The sequence below is a fragment of the Parambassis ranga genome, chromosome 10, assembly GCF_900634625.1.
Source record: "Parambassis ranga chromosome 10, fParRan2.1, whole genome shotgun sequence".
In the NCBI taxonomy this organism is placed as follows: domain Eukaryota; kingdom Metazoa; phylum Chordata; class Actinopteri; family Ambassidae; genus Parambassis; species Parambassis ranga.
The window spans coordinates 16,421,022-16,443,810 of NC_041031.1; the positions used below are offsets into that span (position 1 = coordinate 16,421,022).

The 22,789-nt window shown below is 39.2% G+C and overlaps 1 protein-coding gene across 1 annotated transcript in view; it reads left to right on the forward strand.

Annotated features, from left to right (window-relative positions):
* The first annotated feature begins 275 nt into the window (after positions 1-275).
* enox2 (ecto-NOX disulfide-thiol exchanger 2) overlaps positions 276-22,789 on the forward strand; it is a 137,998-nt gene continuing 115,484 nt past the window's right edge. The window contains exons 1-2 of the mRNA XM_028416779.1: positions 276-390; positions 11,833-11,928. The gene's annotated coding sequence lies outside the window, so the exon portion shown is untranslated. The remainder of the gene's footprint in view (positions 391-11,832; positions 11,929-22,789) is intronic.

Sequence of the window (22,789 nt, forward strand, 5' to 3'; positions counted from 1 at the left end):
GAACTCCTGCCTAAAATCTGTGTTTAGTGTTGGTATTTAAACTCGTGTGTCATGTCATTAAACCTGCAGATATTCTTTCCGTGTCAGTGAAAAGCATCTACGAAAACAAATATATATATAAAAAAAACATAAAAAATTGTGAAAATGTGTCTTTTTTTGTGTTTTATTTTATGCTTTTATTTTGACAGGGCCTGCCCGAGCGGCGCAGCACCAAAACGAAACTATCAGAAACGAAAAGCACGTGTCCACCTCTCGCTTGCCGTACTTGGCTCCGCCATTGTTTGACAGGTCTGGTTGCTAACCAGAAGCTTTTCCTGGTTACCCACAGAGCGAGAGGAGCACAGCGTAACAACCCCCAAGTCTTTCCCGGGATGTGTTTCAGCAGCAGAGGTACTTTTATACTTCCTCTTCGCGTCCCTCTTTCACTTCGTCGGTGCTAACGTTAACTTCCGACAAACGTTGTTAGCATCTGTCAGTGCGAAGCTGCGACGGGAAGTTTATAGTGGAGCGCAGTGTCATGTTTGAAACACACACACGGCGGGTTTTTATCTATATGGTTTGTGTAACCACAGGGTTTCTTTAGCTTATTTTGAAACGCAGTGGATTTTCTAACTTATTATCATGACGGTTTTTCACATTGATTGAATGGAGCAGTTTTTAGCAGCTTTTGAGCACCAGCAGTGTCAGTCTCCCCCCACGAAGATAATCATTCTCTTTCACCACGATGTGTTCATCTCTTGTAACACTTGTTCATCTCGAACGGGGGTTTTGTGCAGTTATAATGTCGCTCTGCACGCCATATACACCTTAGAAGGAGAGCACGAAATAGTCTGTAATGGTCGAAACTGTTTGCTATGATTTGTAGCAGTGTTCTTGGAGTCATTTGGTGATCAGAACAAAGTTTATTGAAGTATTCAAAGCACGGGAATAAAGAATGTTTTTACTCGAGATCTACAATATTGAATCCAGTTAAAGGGACAGTTCAGCCAAAATCAAACTTTTTGTGTGTGTGTGTTTTTTTTGAGGAATCACAAAATAAAAACGTGTCACTGCACAGAAGGGATTGTATCTATCATAGACAGTATGGATGAAGCTTCAGTGATGTTGCCAGTAGGTTTCTGAAGAACCCCTTTGAGTCTCTGTGGGAGGAGGTGGCTGTGTGGTGAACTGCGATTAGATTAGTATCCACCTGTAAGTTAATGGCTTTACCTCATAGTGTCATACTGGTAGAAGTAGAAGCTTGTCATAACAGTACACATACTCCTTTATGCAAAGCAATGCTGTTGCCAAGTGTGGAAACTTAAGCCAAGAGGCATCAAGTTAATGCTTATAGTGTAGAGAAGGCAGAAGGGCAATGTCCTTGTGAAATTCTGCAAATTTGATCGGTAGTACATATAGTTTTGCAAGCCAGTGTTTTAGTGGTTTACTGTATGTACGATTTGTACGAGAAACTTGTCTGTCCCTGTAATGGACCAGCCTTTCCATCTGTGGTTATAAATAGACCTGGTGTATTGTCTTGAATTTCAGTTTTGAAGAGCTTGGTAATTGCACAAAACATTAGGAGTACATAAATAAATAAATAGTTGGATCTATATATATAAATATATATACATATATAAAGATAGCCACCACATATCATTAACCTTGGCGGTCTCTTCAGATTGCTTATTTTGTCCATTAACCCCTCAGAGATCAGTGACAGGTCAGATTTTCTGTGGCCCGCGGCTTCTGTCTTAAAAGGTGTTATTTTCAGCCCACCAGCTAAACAGAATAAAAAAATCATTAGGCAATTCTTGATGTTTTAACACATTGCATAACGATTACATGATGTTCTGAGCAGACCATTGTCAGCTCATGCTGACTGCGTCTTCAGGGTGCGTCACACGGTGCCGTAGGGCTTGGACGATTGTTACAGCAAAGCAGAGGGCTCTGAAAATGGACAACACCGGTTCAGCACTTCGACAGTGTGTCAATGCTGTACAATTGAAATTCTCTGCCTTTTTACTGCTGGCTGGATAAAAGCAACTTCCCAGAAATGCCAACATTTGTAAAGAAAAAGAACGTTTTTGGCTCCATGTGAGCAGACTGTCATAAACTGTGATGTTTTATTGGTGTAGCAATGAGCAGTCAGTCTTTGTACTGCAAACCTGTGAAAACATTACATAAAATTAAACAAGACCCGCTTGAGATCAGCACTAAATGATAGTCTACGTGACATTTTACGTACGTCTACAGCTCCTCTTAAACCAGACCTGCCATATATGACCAGATCTCACCTTCACAGTGTCAATAATTATCACAATCACACAGTTTCTGAATGTTTAACATTTATGCTGCAAATCTAGGTAATTTGTATGTTCATATGAATGCTTAAATGTTACTTTGTTTGCTGTGTGAATGAAATAATTAAATAACAGCATACACATCTTTTATTGTTTAATATAATGTCATTGGGACTATTGGCCTTTGGACACTTTCGCATTATCAAATCTACAACCCCTGTTATATTATCTAATTCAAGTCTGTCCAAGAAAACAAGTGCAACAACTGCATGCTGTCATTTACATTGATGCCCCTTTGTGCTGGTTGAGGAGGATCTTTCATTATAGCAGTCAAGAAAATCCTTACAAGTTTTTCTCATAATATGTGTCTAACATTGGTTAATTTAGTTTTTGTCCCATTGCTTTTGTGTCTTTTTTCTTACAAGCCTGATAATTAATTGATCAACTAGTTAACTTGTTTCAACACTGGGGAGGTGTTTTATTATTTGTTGTGGTGTTGGGCTGTTATGTTGTGCTGAGAAACGTGGGTTTAAACTGTGTAATAAGACCGCTTGAAGAGTACAGGAGTGAGATGGAAATAATTGTGGTAGTTAAATGTTCAAAAGAAGAGCAGCATTTGCACAGAACTGGAGAGCTAGTCTCCAAAAATATGAAGGATCATTATCGTAGACACCTCTACAAATACATTCATTTTCAAAAAGGTTCATGATTAGGAGCATTTCTTTGGAGAGATTTTGAGGATTACAGAGTCATTAATAGTAACCTAATGCCAGCGATAGATGGGGTGTCATACAGGTCTGAAGATCCAAGTCCAATAATGAGCTAAGGTATGTCTTCACAGGTATAATCCTGAATCTCGTCTCCACATTTTGCTATGAGAGGCACCCCTGATAGAAAAGGTTAATCCTCCTATTGATTAAAAATGGAGGATGCCATTTGTTCTGGCACTGTTGTCAGAAATACAACCAGAATCTGGGCAGAAATGATGTTTGAGGCATTTTAAGATTACCAGTTAATTCATGTAGATGAAGGTGGCACAGGTTTTTATCCGCTTCAGAGCTGCAGGCCAGCATAAGTTATTTATGATTCTGTTTTTTGTAGCTTTATGTATTTTTTTCCTGTGTACAAAGTAGGAGGAAAAAAAAGAACAAAAAAAAAACAAGCTTAATGATCTGGAATGTTTTCCTGAATATATACTATAGATACTATGTGACAATTTTTGTCACATAATACAAAAAACTCCAAGTCGTCCCAATCGAGAAAAACAAGAGAAAACACACAAATAATTAATTTTCTGTTTATTGACAAATGGATAAATCAGCAGTCATTGCACCTCAAAAGGGATTTGATGAATAATAAAAAATGATCAGTTCAATAATCAATAATACAGCTCTTTACGTCTGATAAGTTATTTAAAGTCTTAACAAATGGCCTAACAAATATTAGGCAGAGACTTTTGAGCACAGATGAATTTGACTGCATTGGAGCTATGGCCCGCTATAGCAAGATTAGATTTAATCCTGTGACATTTTAGGGCTTAATATTTCCTGACAGTCACGTTTTCTTTATGTTCCAGCAGCTCCTCTTGTACTCTCTTTGTCATGTGAAGGATTAGGTTCAGAAGTTTACCTGTCTTCTTCTACTTGGGGCTGATTTATTCAAGCAGACTTGAGGACTGCAGGACCAAGATGTAATAGGGGTGTCAATATTCGTCATGTCAGCAGGTTGTGCTTCATTAATCTGTCTGATTGATCCAGCATCCATGTGGTTCAATGACCTTGCTTTGCACGAATAAGAACTGCACCCATACCAGTGTTATCTGATCTACTGCTCCTGCTGATGGATTTGTGCCTGACTTATTGAAGGCACAGGACAGAGATGTACTCAATGTGGACACTGAACCTGTGAGAGCAGAGGGGATTCTCCATGTGGCACACAGGAGGAGGCTTGTTTTTACACTGTATGATGTCATACAGTTATGTGTGGCAGCAGTCATTGTCGTCAGTTGCATTGCTGAAGCCTGATCAGATGGAACAATGGTTGGATGCAGTCTCTGTATAGGTATTAGCTATTATAAGGGGAGATGTTGCAAGAAGTATAATCCCATTGTGTGTTGATGACATTGTTGTTTGACAAAGAGATTTCTCCCTACTTTATTTTTGAAAGCAGTGGCCAATGTGTATGCATTTAGCATTGTGGTTGTGTAACCCCAGATTTACACCAGCTGCGGAACACAAGCGGCATGTTAACATCAAAACCAGCACGACATCAGTTCCCACCAGATGCATTTCAGAAGCGTTGTGTATCCGTGTGTATGTTACAAGCTCCCATGAGTCTCACAAAATTACATAGTAATCTGCCAGTTTACCTGATGGTTAATGTCCTCTCTACATGAATCGGGCTGGGTTACAGAGCATGTTACTGAAACCTCTGTTTACTCCATCAACACACATACAGTAGCTTCTCACCTTCCACTCTGAAAACAGTTGCTGCTTCTCTTCCTGCCTTTTCCTTTCTGATGTTGTCCGTATAAAAAGCAGGTTATATCATATAAAAATCTACTTCCAATATAAATCTCTCCTCATACATATACATGGCTGTGGCTGTGTTCCTGGTTGCGATGTTAAATCAGCAAGACTTCAATCTCACAGTGTTTTATTTTGAAAATCTACTGGAAACTCTTAGGTGTTCCTGTCTGCTTGGTTGTGAATCGACGCATCTTGGGCGGGACACAGCTCCAAAACACACTGGCGTGTATCTCTCATGAAATAGCGCATAGATGGGACGCTTCTGAAACACGCTGCTATGTGTCTGGTGTGCTGTGGTCTCATTGTCGAAATTGGAAGCATTTCACAGTGGCTGTCGAGCCACTCACGTTATGCATCTGGTGTAAATCCAGCTTAAGGCAGGACTTGGTAAAGTCAAAAAATTGGCTGAGAAAATGAAAATTAATTACAATAAGCCTTGTAACGTGTTAAATGCTGTGCAAAGAGCTTGTTATCACCTGAGAATGATCTTGTCTCTGAACCTAACCAGACAGTAACTGAAGATGAAAGTGAACTGATGAGACCTTGAGATGTCCCTCATGGCCTCCTTTTGTTGTGGCCTTTGTAGGTTTTTATGCTGTGGGAATCAGTGGCAGTTGCAACACTTCATCACAAAGGAGGATAATATTTAACCAGAATATCCTTTCAAATTTAAATGGTGATATTTTGTATAAATATTTGTTTAAAGAAAGTCATTACACCTTGATTCAGTAGTTTTTGTTGTTGTAGCTGTTGGGATATATCCACATGTATTGTGCATATTACTTGTGACTGCACTATTTCATCAGATCTGTCAGTTCATTTAAAGTCGGATGTTAGGTAAGGTGACCCTTTCTGCTTTGAACAGAAGCAAGCTTGAATAAAAATGCTGTAACCTTACATCTGAATTTAAAAGCCTGCCCTGCATACAAATCTAGGTTAGTTTTCCTCTTACGGATTAAGTTGGCCTTTCTTTATATGATCCTATAGTGTCAGAAGAGATTAAAAAAGGGGTGGCTGTTTAGGCAGAGAATACACAGGGACACTGAAAATTTACATTTTATGAAGAGCTGCTGACAATTCAGCATTTTTATTGAGGGAAAATAATTAATGCTCAGTGTAAAGTCAGCTCGAATGAACCTAATATTTTTCCATTACATGAAGGTGTATATGTGGATGTTTATATTTGCCAGTCTATATACGTTTATATTGTGACACACAGTACGTCGTTATGCTTATGCCCCTAAGGGCCAAGCAGAGGAGTTATTGATGATATGTAAAATAACTCTACTTCTTCTTCTGCACATCGCATCATTGAGGACACAAGGAGAAATATGTTTTCTTTTTCCCATTTCTGCAATCCTAATTTATTTCATTAAAATGCATTACCATATCAGCGCACCCACTTTCCACCATATGGTCAATATTTTTATTACTTGCTGTAAGTGGTGGGCAGTCTTCTCTGCTTTCAGAGCCCACATATAAAGCGTGTGTCATGTCCTTGATTATCAGTGCACAGAGTTAGAGTAGCTGAGAGCTTGTTTAGGAATATTAATGAGATGTACAGGTTTAGAATCCCTCGGGCAATTTAATAATTTAATCCTACTGTGCAGTAAAAAAAACTGATTTGTTTTGTTGTCGATCATGAACTAACACTTACAAGACAACTCTGCTATTGTAGTGTTTTATTTGGTCCATGAAATAATTCTAAATATCAACAGATCTGTCCCTTAATATCCATGATTGTTTCATTAATTGAATTAAATATTAGCCTATCACTGGCTTTCTATTCATGAATGTCAGCATAGTTGTCTTGCTGTCACAGTTGTATTTTTTAAGACATATTAGACATTGTTTGTGAGACATTTAGAACTGCACCCTTGCTGTTTTGCAGCATCCTGTGCAAAATTGCCCCGCCGCTATTTTGATTTCATCTGCTGAATCTGTCTAGCCTGCCCTGCCCGAGGCCATCATACTAAACTTAGCTCAGTGGTTGGCACCATGTTGAGAACATTTCCTGTGTTCTGAAGCAAATTGTTTTTGTCCTACTTTGAGTGCAGAAAGGTGACATTTCTCATTATGAGATGTTTTATTGACCCTCAAAGGGATTTAGTAGCTAGTTAAGAAGAGGCAGGCAGCAATAGGGTGCCATTTCAGCAAATCAATAAACTTGTGCATATTATAAGCCTTGCATTCAATACCAGGATGCCACAAAATGCAAAATATGTCCATACGTGAATGAGAAGTATTGTTTCTCTTTCAATACTACTTAATCATTTTAATATAACACACATTTTTAACATGTTTGGATAGTAGAAAGCAGGTTTCAGCCAAAAGAAAAGGTATTTAACACCTGCAATGTGTTGCTTTTATGTTAAAATAACAGCTTCTATTAAACGCAGCTTCAGAATAGATGCCCTCCAAACTGCTGCCAAGTTTCACTCTTTTAACTGTAGACTATAGAATATTCCCAGAATGTGTATAAATAACCAGTTATATCAACATTTTTTTATCAGTGTTCAATACTCACCTTTTTTCATTGTTTTATCTTATTTCGACGTTCTGTGCACTGCATGGATAGAACGAGAGCTGTGTCTTTGCCCTGATGACATTTAGTTGGCATAGTAACTTAATCATAGTCACCTTATGTTACCTGCTGTTCTTCTTCACTCACATTGATGTTAAAAATAAATCTTTTTCTAGTGTCTAAACATCTCCTACATTTTCTCTACTAAAATAAACTTAAATGACAGTATGGGGGCATTTGCTGCATGCATCCCAAGAGGCTTTAAAAATGGAGCAGTGAACTCAGTCATACTCCAAATGCCACCTGGGACATGCTGTAGGCCTGCACAGGTGGAAATTTTACACTAACAATGCAATAAACGCACAATGATGAACCATAAGTGCATTGCTTGGGTTTTATTTTCAGGGCAGAAAATATTGGTTGGTTCCATTTAGTTCTAAACACTGACTTGCTAAACACAGTTGTTTTTGTTCCTTTAGGCAGTCTGAATTGATGTTGAAATTGGTCTAACCGTCCCACTACCATCACTCCCTGTGGTCAGTCATTTAGGCTCTGTGGAATTCAGCTTTCGGCTAAATCTCCTCATCAGACCTCAGTGGACGCTGATCATATGTGAAGTCTGAGGAAAGGTGTGAAGTAAATTAATTTCATACCCGAGTAAGTCTGGAAGCTGCTGTGACATTGACAAGTAGAGGGGTGGTGGATGTACTGCACTTTTAAGCTAATCCTGGACAGAAAATGATGTTGTGCTCATCATACCTAAAAGATTTCAGACATGCATGACTTTTCAAAAAATTATGTGAGGGGTGCAGTGCACTTTGTTTTTCCCTGATTACCTGATCATTTGAGGATGACCTTACTGCTTAAATCCTTTTGGGCAGGACAATTATTTTCACAAATGCCATATTTTTCATGAAGATGAAAACCGTACTTTTAATCAGTGAGTGCTGATGATGGGTTATAATCTTAGTGATTGAACAAATTCTTCAGTAATAGTGATGAGCAGCGAGGACTTTGATTATAACAATACAAAGTCGTCACATACGCATACTGTACCACTGGCTTATTGTGGATGACATCTACATATTTCAGCCTAATAGGAACTGGAATTAGATTTTGGTGCCGATTTCAAAGGACCCCATGGATTTTATATGAGGGCTTCTGTCTGTTTTTCTTTTGTGGTTTTATCTGAGCTTTTATTTGTAGGATTTATGGAGTGTAACATTTAAAACAAACCTATTTATTTTGTTACATCCAGTAAAAACTCTGCAGCTGGCTGGCAGCCTGACATACTCCAGACTCTAAAGCTTCAAATCACTGTACAACTGAAATGCAATCTTACCCTGGTAGATTTTGTAAAGACAGGTTTGACCCTGTCACAGCAACTTTTTGATGAAAGATAGCTGCTGATTAGCCGCCAAGACGTCTAAAATGACTCCAGCTCTAAAGCCAGGATACAGTTCAGAATGAGCTCTGTGTCGCAGCCAGACATCTGGATTAATGTGCAGAAGGATTTGACTGGGTTTCCTCCTTCAGAACAAGTGCTGGAATCAGATAGACTGAAACAACACTGGATTGTATCTTTTTGAGCTGGTAACTCTAAGGTGCGTCTGGATGTGTTCCTTATTGTGAAATGAGGGTAATTCAGTAATTAGATCTGATGACATAATTGTAGATGACATTATAGGCTCTCTTTATAGGCAAAACCTAGGTGCTGTTGTTGCCTTTTAAAAAAATGACCATCACTTCTTTGGCTGTGTCCATACAAACATTGTATGATTGATTACTTGTTTAAAGTGGATTGTATGCTGGACACACTGCAGAAACTACACACAGATGCTCACCGTTCGGCCCTTCGTGTAGTAAACATAACAAGTCACTTTGGAGAGAACTAAGGGAAGTAATAGGCTATTAAAGGAAATTGTAGAGTCTGTGTTGTGTTGATGAAGGAACAGCCTTCTTTAACAAATGTATTTGGCAAATAATTACAGTGATTAAGTGCTTAATTTGCTGCAAAAAGCTAGAGGTGTGTGGTGTTCTGCTTTCCTCTCAGCTGATTAAGATAAAAATGACGACAGTATTCATGTTTAATTTCTTCTTCCTGTTGCCTAGGCTGTATTCTGTCCAAACCTTAGCCACTGCCTCCCTTGAGAACATCGAGGTGTGATGCTGCTGGCCTTGGTTTACCTGGGAGAGGACTGACAGCTGTTGGAATGAGAATGAGGAGTGACACAGACAATTAAAGGGCTGTATGCAGCCTGGCCTGACCTTCTGATCAATGCACTTCTATTTAGAGCTGGCAGGCTAGAGACGGCACTCTTTTTCCAGACTAATAAAGACTGCACGGAGAGCAGCTCCTGGGCTGGACTGCCAATACTTTTTACACCCCCATCGATTCTCATTACTGTTAATAGGTTCTTTGCTAGTGAGTCGGATGTTGAAGAGGGTGTGGGTGGACACGGGTGTAGTTGAAGATTTGGTAAAGGGCAGGTCATCATATTATAGTCATATTTTAGTGGAATTGCAGAGAAACTGTCCGTCTTTGTGTGTTGGCTCTGTGCTGATCACGAGTACCTCCCAAACACAGCAATTTTAAATTACATGGCAAATTTTGCACTATTATTCATCTTTATTAGTTTTGCTGCAAACTATTGAACTGTTACCCACATCTTTGATTTATTCAACAATGCAAATAGCTCTGATGTTGTGCCTACTGAAGGCTGTTGCTGACTGCAAAAGCACATGACCAATTACATCAGTAGGGTGGGTTAAGAATGGTGATGTGGTCTTCTTAGCATTTTAATAGCTTTGGAAAAATGTAAACATTACATGCCTAAGAAAGCAGCTAACAAGAACACAGTGATTGGGTGAATGGATTACATGTAAATTATATTTAGTCAGATTATTAGGCTGCATTTGTTTTAGTTAGACAACAAAAAAACAGAACAGGCACACCTCATCCACATGTGTGTATTTGCTAACCTCTGAAGGAGAATATAATCTAGTTTGATATGAGAAGCAGCTCTTACATTTTTGTGGTTATACATCAACTAAAGGTTCCACTCTTTGGAGATGTAACAACTGCAACAGCGAGTCTGTTATCACCAAAAAAATGAAGAATTGGGTTGATATTTCCGCCCTTCAAAATGGAAACTGTGAGCGTATATTTCCAGGCATGTTCATGGGTGAGGGATTTGTCCCGATGGCAAAATGCGAGTGGTATTCCTTGTGAAATGTGTGTAATGTTATGGATTTGTCTGTTTACCATTACCCTCACCCTGTTTTTAATGCTTTTTATGCCAAAGCCAGCTGCGGTTAAAAACAAAGGATAACCGCATGAAGCAGAATTTATATATAAGCTGAAAACCTTGGGGACGTGATCCCTGCACTTCTGGGTGACAGTACAGTGCTATGACCATGAAGCCAGCCCCATCTCACCTCTGTAGTAGGACTTTTGTGGCTTTATTAGGGTCATGATAAGATGATGTCAGCTACGATCTTATGCTCCAATAACACAAACATAGAATAATGTAATAAAAAATAGTGTCATTAGCAGTAACGTAACCATGAGTCGTATCTGCTGTGTGTACTATCAACCAGATGAGAATGAGTTTTTTGTGAGTAGAGGGGAGAGATGAAAAAAGACGCAGTCTCTGTTTTTAATCCCTTGAAAGATTCCACATCCTGCCAGGTATGCAAGTTGTTCTTTCGCTCTTATGGTGCAGTAAATTTCTCTAAATATTTTAGTGACCCACAAGGACATTGTATGTGTTGTTTTCATTTTTTGGCCATAATTAATAATCAGCCCAGGTTGCGGTGGTACTTTGGGGGTATTATAATTCTTATTTTCTATGCTCTGCTCTGGGTTTTCCTTCCTCACTCAAATGTCCAGGGATTACAGAAACATTGTCTGTTCATCATTCCAGTGTTCAGTGCTGCATTAAAGGCCTTCACACCGACAATAGCACCACGGAAAAACAAGGGGTTGTGTAAGTGTGGGCTTTCTGCCACAGGGTGCAGGTAAAAAAGATGAAATACAAACGAACAAGCCAGGGGTAAAGGCTTAAAATGCAAAGACAGCGGTTTATGTCCTTGTAATCCTCAGAGGTCTGTTTGTACAGCTCCAGAAATTTAATCACAGCAGGAATAACTTTTCTTTTCTGTCTAGATGTTAGCTGTGTAGGCAGCAGATGAATGTTTTCTACCTCGCTGTATATGTACATATTTGATTGACTATGCTTTTGCCACATCACACTGTGTGCTTTAGCTCAATGGCTGATGTTAATGACTGAGGACGCTTGACCTTTTTTAGCAGGCATTGTTTAGTGAAAGCTGTCTTAAACAGCATGTTAGTATTTAAACTGAAAATGTGCTCTAAAGAACAGATTTACTGCTTGAGTTCCATAGCACTAAAGCTGATTGAGAGCCTTGAAGTCACAGGCATATGAAGTTTTTTTTAAGCAGTGAAGGCTTAATCTTGTTCTGTTGTATTTTTCAGGCTACACGATGAAGCCAAACTGCTGCAGTGTCTTCTTTGCCAGACAGAAGTGGCCTGGTGCATGAGAGTCACAGTTCTATGGATGCAACATCACAGGTAGGATTTCTATGACTATGACATGTAAAGTCACCACTGCTCAAAGTTGAATAGGTCAGCTGGACTCACATACAATTTATGGAAAGAAGAAACGTTTGTTCCACTCAGTCCACACTTCCATTCGCTGTCCTTGGCCTCAGAGCAAGCTGTCAGTCAGTCAGAGTCCTCTACCATGTTGATGCAGGTATTACAGTCACAGTGTATAAGGAACTGGAACTGTTTGATGGCCAAGTGACTGATGTCACCTAATGAATTGTTTACCATGTTACAATGTTAGCTGTTCATCGTCAATAATTTAAACAGGACACCACATGTGAAGGAAAACAAAAATCAATCCTGCATGGGATGAACCGGCTTTTGGTTGAGTCTTTACAAGGTGGCGCTTATGTACTTATGATTCCACGCCTTTGTGTTTTGCCAGTGTAATTTGTAATGTTCTTTGCTTGTGAGTAGTACAGTAGGAAAGTTATTTGCTTGCAGAATAGCTCCTTTTCTCGGTTGTCTCAGAGGCTCAGGTCCTGCTTGCCTCTCAGGCTATTACTACTGAAATCTGCCTTCTGATTCAGCAGCAGATAAGAGCTGCAGCGTGTCCTCTAATTGCCTGTTGCCTAAGAACTACTAACTACTGGAGATGTGGGCTGCATGTCAAATAGTTTTCCTGTACTGGATTCTCTGCCTTCATTTGGGCGCATGCACAAATTAGACCCCTGCTCATTTGAATATACTGAATATACTAATTTGTCTGTGGAATAATTTTCTATATAACATGTATTTTAATGAAGGATTAGAAACTGAAATAACACCTCAATAATATCTTAGGTAATTTACAATGTAGTCATATGTGCAGCAAGAAATATAGCTGTGTTTTCTAAACCATCTGTGCCCATGTGGTAGTTTACATTGTATTGTATGTGAGGCTTTAAAGTTTGTACCGCATAGGATTCAGTTACAATGTAGAGTATATGTCCTAGTATAAATAGGCTCGCTTTTGGTCTGTAAGTTGGCCATGCCTTGTGAATCCAGAGAGACAAAATGTTTTTAGAGGTTTAAGCCAAGCCACACACACATTTCAAGCTCGCGCTGCCTTTACCATCAACTTCTGAGTCATTTAAATATCACCCTATGTAAAGAAATCGTGAGCCTCAACTCCAGTATTAGTTGATTGAGTCCTCATTCTAATTTTACACATCGACTCAGTAGGCAGTGTAATGTCCTAGTTTAATGCCCAACGTGAAAGCAAATGGGTCAAGGCTCCTGTTTTTAACTGGGCACATGCAGGAAGAATATCCATCACTGCAGCTTTTATGAAGAACTTTCAAGGTGAAGGAATAGATTAGAGAAGGTACCTTTTTTTTAAATGGCTGCTAGTTAAGACTTTTGCGTCACAACAAGAATCCTTTTGTCACCGCAAGATATTTTTGACTTTCTGGTCATCCTTTCACTATAAACACCCACTAGAGCCTGCTGTAAGATGTGATAAGAGCTGTTTCTGTTCCATTTCATCTGAATCATATTCAAAATACTGATGCTTTTGTCTTTATGCTGAGAGCAGCTTGCCTAATGCTAGACACCAACCTGCACACACACAGAGTAGCAGAGATGCTTGATGCTTGCCAGAGGAATGTTCATCAACCTCTGAAAGGTTATTACTGAAATCAGCTATTTGTCATTGAGAGCATTGCAGACACTGAACTACTGTCTGACTGACATCGAGAGGATATTACACGTGGTTCACTTAGCAGTGCAGACATTTCATAGAGCGGGACAAATCACCAACAGTTTCTAATTTAACATACCAATAAAGCCAGTTTCGGTCAAGTGCCATGTGTTGTACCTTTCCTGTCTGTTTTGCTATGACCGCAATTTAATAATCTGCTGTTAGAGAGTGAAAGGTCTGTAGGAGGAGTAATAGTTCAGGATTTCTATGTGGTGGTGACAGAACGCCTCTTTTTAAATGAAGGACCGACAACTGTTTCAGCTGCTGTCAGAGGATGAGAATCAGCCTAGTGATTAATTTAATTTACATTTAATCAAAAAAGCATATTGACTTTATTCTGATTAATTTAACTTATTTTCCATGATTATTGCTCTTATGAAAACATTTTAGATTTTTTCAGTGCTCCTTGTATTGTAAAGATATGCTTTAACATTTAGAACCACAAAATGTTTGGATTCTATTTAAAAGACTTAAACTAATCATTTTTGTTCTATTAGTGGGTGTTGCTGAAGTTTTACTTTTAATTATCATTATGTTGTTTCCATAGAGGTACAGGGCTTTAAATAGCTGTTAGAGCTAGAGATTTGACAGGAGTGAAACCACCAAGAAACCGCTTGGGGTCCAGTGGGTTAAAAAAAAAGTATTATATAAAAGTATAAAATTAGTTGAAAAATATACATCAAAAGAGTTTTATCCATCAAACAATTCCAAACAAGTGTTTGAATAATCTCAGATTTAATCTGAAGCTTGATAACAACAACAACAGCCCCCAGCGTGCTACGTATTTTCAGTAAACAAGACACAGTGAGGTCTGAAATCAGCATCAAGTCAGCTCAGGCTTACTTAAAGAAAAAACTGTAACATTTCTCACAGCAGATATTCTGTGAGAGGATTTTCTGTTATTTTTGCTTAAGTAATTAAATGATAAAAAGTAAGACTGATAAACTAAATGTTAATTGCAGTATAAAATATTTTAGCACTTTGCCCCAAAAGGTTTTCATCTGTCAGTTGTCATTCATCTTTGCAGCTTAAAGCGAGAAAAAATAGTCTACCCTTCGAATGCCATTCAGGAGACTAATAGGAGGAAAAAATAAACTTAAGTATATTCATGTAGTTTTTGGCTGGCTGATACTTTCACAGTAAAGACTCACAGTCAGAGGAAGACTGCTTTTCAGATGCTGGTTTATATTGTTATCTTCTTGTCTTCAGCCCAGCATGCCATTCACAGAAGCAAGCTAATATTAGCGCTCACCTTTGCTCCATCTTTCAGTTTGTCTGACTGCCTCATGATACAATCAAAGCACACACACACACACATGCCCAAGCACATGCGCACACACACACACTGTAAATTAGCTCCACTTAGCTGCACAGCTGGTCACACACACACAGACCTAAGCTCTCACCTCTTTGTCTATAGAGCAAACAGGTGTAATTGCTAGTGTCCACAACTCTTTCACATCAACTTGAACGTGTAATTCATAGCACTGAATCTGCATCTGTAAATTTAATTGACACCAAAACATCTGCATTCATGTTTGGTTGTCTGAATTTAATATAAATTTAATACATCATCTATTGTGAGTCCAGTTTTTTTATCATCATTAGTGCCCACAGCTGCCTACCTCGTGCCAATCTATGACAAGTGAGCAAAGTTATGCAGTTTAAAAAGTAGTACAGTCACCACTCGGTTCAGTGAACACATCATGGAAACCTCTAATGTCTTTTTCTCAAGCATTTTCCACAGCAGGAGTTTTGTGATGGTGGTAGCTAATTAAAATATCTTCCAACTCATCTCTGCCTCCAGCCTTTTGTATTTTCAAAAAGAAGGCTCGCAACTGGAAAATAGTAGGCTGAAACGGCTGTTGAAGCACCTACACACACTTCAGCACTCTCTTACACACCAACACATATCAATGCACATACTGTATGACTTCACTTTTTGTCTTCTCGTCAAAAGAGATTCTTTGACATGGTATGGGAAATATATATGTGGCAAATATCCATTTTATCCAGTACCTGTAACCACTCATATTAAGTGGCAGATAGGTGTAACTCTTATCATCTTATTTATTTGTGTTTAAACAAGCATTTAAATTCTGAGTATATATTTTGTTCCCTTTTGTGGCATCCTGCAGATTTAAGTCCTATACAGGTATATGTACCTTATTAAATCCAGTAATTTTTGGTAGGGATGATGATGACCATGAAGATGTGACATCTTTTTATAAGGGTCCTTTTAGTTGAAAGTAACAGCTCAGCTTTCCAATTCCAGAGTGAATCAAAACAAGAGTATCTAGTTGTCTCTGCATACCTTTAGGAGACTATGCTTCATTCACTAGCATAATGTTGTGCTCATACCATTGTCAACCTGCATTTGCAACACGCTGAACCTGACATCCCCAATGCATTTTCATATATTAGTTGGGTGGACACCCCAGGCCTAATCCATAATGCTGCTGCTTAATTCTCAAGACTAGAAAAAGGCTGGTGGTTCCACATTACTTCCCTGTCTGTCAGACAGCTGACTTTAAAGTGTTACTGCATGTCCATAAATCATTAAATGACTTTAGCCTCTCAGATATGCTGACCCAGCGGTGTCTCAATTCAGCGGCTGTGCTTCGAAGAGTGCATTTGAAGACTTATTGCATAACAGGAGCACCACGAGGATGTCCCATTTCAAAGGTTTCAAATAATATAGCCTTCTTTTTCCTGGTTACCAGCCTATCCAAAAATTGTTGATAGTTGACAGCTGGATTTTTCTATCTGACAGAATACGGCGGACTCCTGGTACACTACAGCTGTCAAGAATGATGGTTGGTGCCGCAAATAAGAAACCCTCCATAAGCCAGAACGTCTCATTTAGCAATGCTCCTTTCAACCAGATTCATCTTTTATATAGACTGTGTCCTTTGAAGGTTGCAGCCCCTGAACTGAGCCACAGCTCCTGTGAACTCCCCAGACCTCTTAGGTTGATGTTTAGCCTTCCAGGCCTGCCCTCCAGTAGATCCAAGAATTGAATATAAACAAATATCTTTTCTTTTACTTTGAATTAAAGTTTCCCTTTTTCATGTAACACCTTCTTCTGTCACTCTGAGGCTTTTGGTCTTATGACTGAAAGTTGCTATACAAATAAACCTGCCTTGCCTCGTCTCACCCCCCACAGTGTGCACTGGGAGGTTAAAAATCAATGACCTGGTTTTCTCATGGTTGCTTTGGCAGGAAAGCATTTTTTTCTTTCATTTGAAATAATGTAGTGTGTTTGTGGTGGTGTTTGTCATGTTTGGATAAGAATTGCAGTCATGTATTTCTGGGGGAAAAATGGATAATGCAAATGGATAATTTGAACTTCTCCCATTAAAGTTGTCCTGTAAGGACAGGTTCAAGATTTGTTTACTAGCACTCATAATCTGCAGTCCTTTTTGTCTCCAATTACAATATCGCAGTTACACATATTGTTATTAGCAGCTGAGACAAAAATGCATGCGCTTGAAGTGGCAATCTAAGTCCATGGTGTTTGAACTACAATAGGAGTAATGGCAAAATAAACTGTCACTAAGGTTGCATGAACTGTGATCATGGGTCTGATATGTAATTTGAGTGATTCGAATTCTTTACTTTTATTGGATCTGTTAAACACAGTGACACATTAATTTCACATGGTGACATGTTCATTACTGTGTGAAAAGCTCTCTGAAATGAAATATTGGTGCCACCAATTTATGCGTCTGCACCGCTAATGGGAAAATGTCATTCGGGAAAGGAGAGAGGAGAAAAAAAAATAGAGCTCTTTGGAGGTTTTAAGTTTAAGCAACCCGTCTCCGGGTTTAATTGCAGTGTGGTTGACTGCAAAACTGTAACTTGCTGCTTTTAGAATTTGGCAGAGTTTGCAGAGCAAATAAAACATGAAGTGTATGTCTGTTAACATTAAACTACATTCTGCTGCTTGCTCTTTGTAGATTTCAGTTGATCTTTAAAAAGTTGGTTTTCAAATATTTTGATGTCTGACAGAAACTCGTGACAGCATGACAAATCAATCTCTGACATGAGCTTAATCAAAGGCTTTATTGGTGTTCAGTATATAGGCCACACTGTTATTGTCAGAGGAAAGTGTTTTTTATGCCAAGTTGTCATCATACAATATTTCTGTCAAGTGACGTTTTATCACACCCATTTACAAATCCTTACAACCTTAGAAACATTGGCTTATAGAACAGACACCAGACACGATTCAGGTCATGTTAAAATAGCAATTCCTTTGTGTAACAATTACACTTTGAGAAGTTTCTTTCTTGGCTGTAGGAGTCAGCATCACTGGAGGACACTGTCATTAGTTCACTCCTCTGGGAAAGCCTCACAGGGAATAAGAAGGCAGAAGGTCATCATGGTGGCTGTGTCGTTTTTCTTCCCCCTTTCACCATGGGAACGTCACACAGAGCTGCCTCCCTTGGTCCCTGTCTCTGCTTCTGGGCAATCCTGGTGTAAATTATTGTCCTGAGTATAAATAGGTTGACAGTGTGGCTGGATCAGGTGGTCTAATCTGCCAGTTCAGTGTCCTGCTCCCAGCCTAGCAAGGTGCCATGGTGGTTGTTTGTCCCTATATTAACATCGGCTTTATTTACCACATTAAAACATATAACACTTATTAATACTATTACCAGTGTTTTGTGAAGATTCTAAGATTTATCCATCTGCATTGTCTGGACCATGTATGTGAACCGCTGAGCGTTCACACTTGTGCACTGCTGTTTCTGCTCCCCCCCCCCTTGTAATTACAGCAAATGTCAAAATGCTTGTTGACGGCAGGGTTTCTCTGCCTCCGTGTCCAGATTTGTTTATGTATTCCTTGCACTTGAGACAATGGGGAATGAAACTCAATGGATTATGTTGGAGGTGGAGCTAGTAATTTAATAGTTATCCCCTTTTTACCTTCTGTGGTTGTGCAGCTGCTGACAAATTGGGTGCAAAACTACAAATTGACAGATCTTCAATCTTTTGATCAGAAATTATTTTTCATCTTCTTTGTCCTGTAGTACAGGATGAAATGGGTTCTTGGCAAGAGGGCAAGAGGCAGGCTACAACTGCAGGGCTGACACAGTGAGACAAACAGCCACTCATGCTCACACTCACACTCATAGCTAATGAGAATGTGAATGATTTGAAACAGAAACCCTGTTTTGAGGTGGCAGTGCTAACTACTGTGCCACTGTGCCCCAGAAGTGCGTAGTTGTTGTTCTTCTACTTTTTTTGGTCACTTGGACTTCATCCTTTTTTAATAGGTCAGTGTCTGCAGGGTCACATTCTATACAGGCACTTTTCTTGAATGCTGTTTGTTTTCCAGGTTTGGTTGTCCTGTTCCATTAAAGACTTCTACAAACGCAGTGATGGCCCCCTTATTTTGTTTATTGCACATAATCCAACTAGACATGACAAACTAAACCCAAAGTGTCAAAACAAAGACAACTGATCCTCAAGCTATTGCCTTTATTTTTATGCTTAAACACAGTTATCGGTTATTTCATTGTTATGTCATTGTTGTTTGTTAGCTGTCCTAAGATAATGTTTCTCCCACTCATTCGGTCTTCCCCCCTTTGTGGTCTGCCTCCATCTTAGCCATCATCCCCCCCCCCCCCCCCCCCCCATCGTCTTCAGTCATTTCCCTTCATAGGTGCCAACATGTCACCAGCAGCGCTAAAGTCTAATGGCTATGGGAACATTTTCTCTGACACCTGCAGCAAACATGAAGCCTGCTGGGCTGCTGGGAGAACAGAGGGAGGTTTATCTGGGATGGCAGGCCTCGCCTCCACTGCCATGCCAATAGAGACAGCAGCACACAGCTCGGCTCTTCACAGCCAGATAAGGCCCCCAGACAAAGAAGCACTGCAGCTAGACCCTACTCTCTACAATGGAGGGAAGAAAATAAGATATATGACTAATAACCCTTGACAGTTTGCTCCAGTTAAATACTTTACTTTTAGCCTCAGCGTCAGTAGTTTGTTCCGTTATCAGGAGTATATGTTACTCTTTTTTTTAGCTTAAGGTATTCAATGCACAAAAGTAAAGTTTGTCAAAGAATTCAGCTTAAGGGAAGTGTGTCAGAATATAAATATGGTGAGTTAGACTTAATTTTCTCAGATTAGTAGACTGAACATGCTCAGACCTGTAGGCTGAACCAACAGTGTTCTTGTAATTAATCAATTGTAGTCTCTGTCAGGCACCCAGGGCAAAAAGGTCTTACACATAATCACTGTATATAAACTGGCTTATTAGAATTTTGTTCTTAACATTGACTTATCCATTTATAAAAAAAAATCCTAATTACTCTGTATTTTACCTTGCCAAGTATTTAATGGGCATATTATTGTATATATGCAACATGGCCAAGCATCATGTTTTAACACATGAGTGTATTGTTTATACCCTTTTTTTATCTTGAAAAATACATGTTGTCCATTTATATACCAGTTAGTTACAACAAAGTTGTGAGGAATGATCGCTTCTCTCTGTCACAGTGCAGAGGGTCATGCAGTCAGATTCATTCCACTTTGTGTATTGTAAAAAAAAAAAAAAAAAAAAGTATCAAAATCATGATTACATTCAATGTTGGATAGCTGGTCTAAGTCATTGTAACACTTTTGTATGCACTGAACCTACACAAGTCCTCTTGGTTATGACTACAGAGTTCTTGACTGGGAATTCAATTCTCTTTGTTCGGCTGACTACGATGGGCAGCTTGAATCACAGTGCCACACAATGTCTAGGCCCCATCCAGTCTATCACCATTAATAGTAAAGAGTGAATTTGTCATCTAACACTCAGATATGATATAGAAAAAGTAAGGTATTCATCCTTTTTGTACAGTAAATCCTGCAGGCTGGCAGAATAAATGGTCCTCTTATATAGTTTTAAATGTTTATGCACTCAGCCTTAAACATGATGTATGTACAAAGTTTCTGAATTGGTTTACACTTTGCTGAATATTGTAAGCCTCATGTTAAGTTCTTACCCTTAGATAGTGAAAGGGTAATCCATTATGGGTAGCTATTGTATTTCACAGCAGCTGCAATTATAAAAGTCTATTACTTTGTCAATGCCTAAGCACACAAAGGACAAGCTATTCTCTCAGATTCCTTGATGGAAACTCATTTGGCACAGGTCACCTCATGTGACTAAACTCTTTGCTTAAGAAAAAAAAAATATAGCCATGCGGAGGATTCTGATTTTTGGTTGTTGCTACGTATTGTGTGCGTCGACATAAATGTTTGTGCTTGCCTGGCAAGAAATTAACTTTGTCACAGTGGCCCTAGACAATAGGCAGGCAGGAATTGCTGAGCCTAATGTTGCACTCTGGGAACAGTAAAGTCATTTCGCTCCAGCAGACCACTTAATAGCTTTGGCTGATGCAGAGTTTGGAAATCCATCAGTCAATTGGGTCAGAAAGAGATGAGCAGTCTTCTGAGTGTCAGTGCGCTTAGCGTTTGAGGAAACAGGTAGCAGTACAATTTAGCCTCTCTCATTATGAGCTTGAATCATGTAGAGAGATCTAATGTTTTTTATTTAATTACACAATGACAGTCAGTAATTGCTTGGTCTGGCGTTATGCTAGGAATCATGGAACACGAGCAACAAGAGTGACAGTGGTTATTTTTGTGTAATGCCTTTGTCAAATGCCACTGTATAACAAAATCAGTGCAGTGCATGTAGTTGGCCTTTTTACATATTCGCAGGTCCCTTGGGATAATAATTACATTCAAAAACTTTTTTTTATATTTTACATGATATGTCCCCTTTAACCTTAAAGGTATGGTGAACACTGATTTTACACTTTAAACTCTGTATGCAGGCATGCTTATGCATGGTAACAAAAAGCCAGACAAAGCTGTCTTAAAGTGGTTGGATCTTCAAGGTTTGAAAATGAATATACGCCTTAAATCTTGCACCTTGATTAACAAGTATCGTTTGTAATCAAGGTGTAAGATTTTTAATGGGAGGATATCTTACAATAGAATGAAAAACTTGTTTATTCACGTTTGTGCATTTCAGTGATGAAACAAAATGATGATAATTAAGAGGTGTCTCAATTTTCTATAGGGAGAAGCGAGTGAATCAACAGTGATTTTTGACAACTAAAGAGCTCAATGAGCAAAACGACTAGCAATGAGGCATAAGTACTTACACCTGGGTGTCCTAGTGTATGTCATGGATAATATTTAAAGCAGAATAAACAACATTAAACAAAAAAAAAATACAAAAAAATACATTGCTCTGTAGATTTAAAGTGGGTGGATTGCATGGATGAGAACCAGAGCAACACCACCTTTATGAGGGATAGTAGTACAATTTAGAAATTCCAGCCTTATCTATGTAATTCCTTCCCTCTTGTCATCATGAGAACAGGGGGGGTGCATAGTGTCAGCATATAGTGTCAGTCTGCATGGATTAGTTGTCAGCGCACAAGCCTCCCAGCTGACCTCAGTGTTAGCAGGCTGATCTGACTGGTCGGGACTGCAGAAACATTGTTACCGATGAAGGTCATGACCTTCAGGAAGCCTAACCAGCCGTGATGATGGTGCTGGACGATGTTAGAAAATTGGCATTCACACAGCTAGATTACAGCTGTGACTAAAGCAGGGAAGATGTGGTGTCAAATTTTACTTTAGCAGTGGCAGCTTTTAATAGCTTATCACAGTGTTTAGTGGCACGTTTGGGGGTTGTTTCATTTGTATTATGACTGATCTCACTGGAGCTCAGGGGTCAAACTAGATTGTAGCTGCGGTAATGCTTTACAGTGGATAGAAAATATATGTTTCAGATTATTTGAACATAAGCGGAAATACTCAGGGTTGAGCACAAGCGGCAACCTTCGGGGCTCAAAGTGGAAGCCCATGCGGAAGTGTCAAAACTTGTAATTCACGCTGCAACAGCTGGGGGTTGGCTCCAAAAGCGAGTAATTTCCCATAGACTCCCATGTTAAAATGGCCGACTTCACAGCAGAAATTAACATGTTTACGGCCTGGTACAAAAAACCACTCTGGTCTCAGATGATAGGTTCTCTTCTAGTGTCAATTGTAGGGGGGGTGAATTTTTTTACAACCCACTCGTTTCAATTGTATTCGGACTTAAAATTACGCATAATTATGGGCG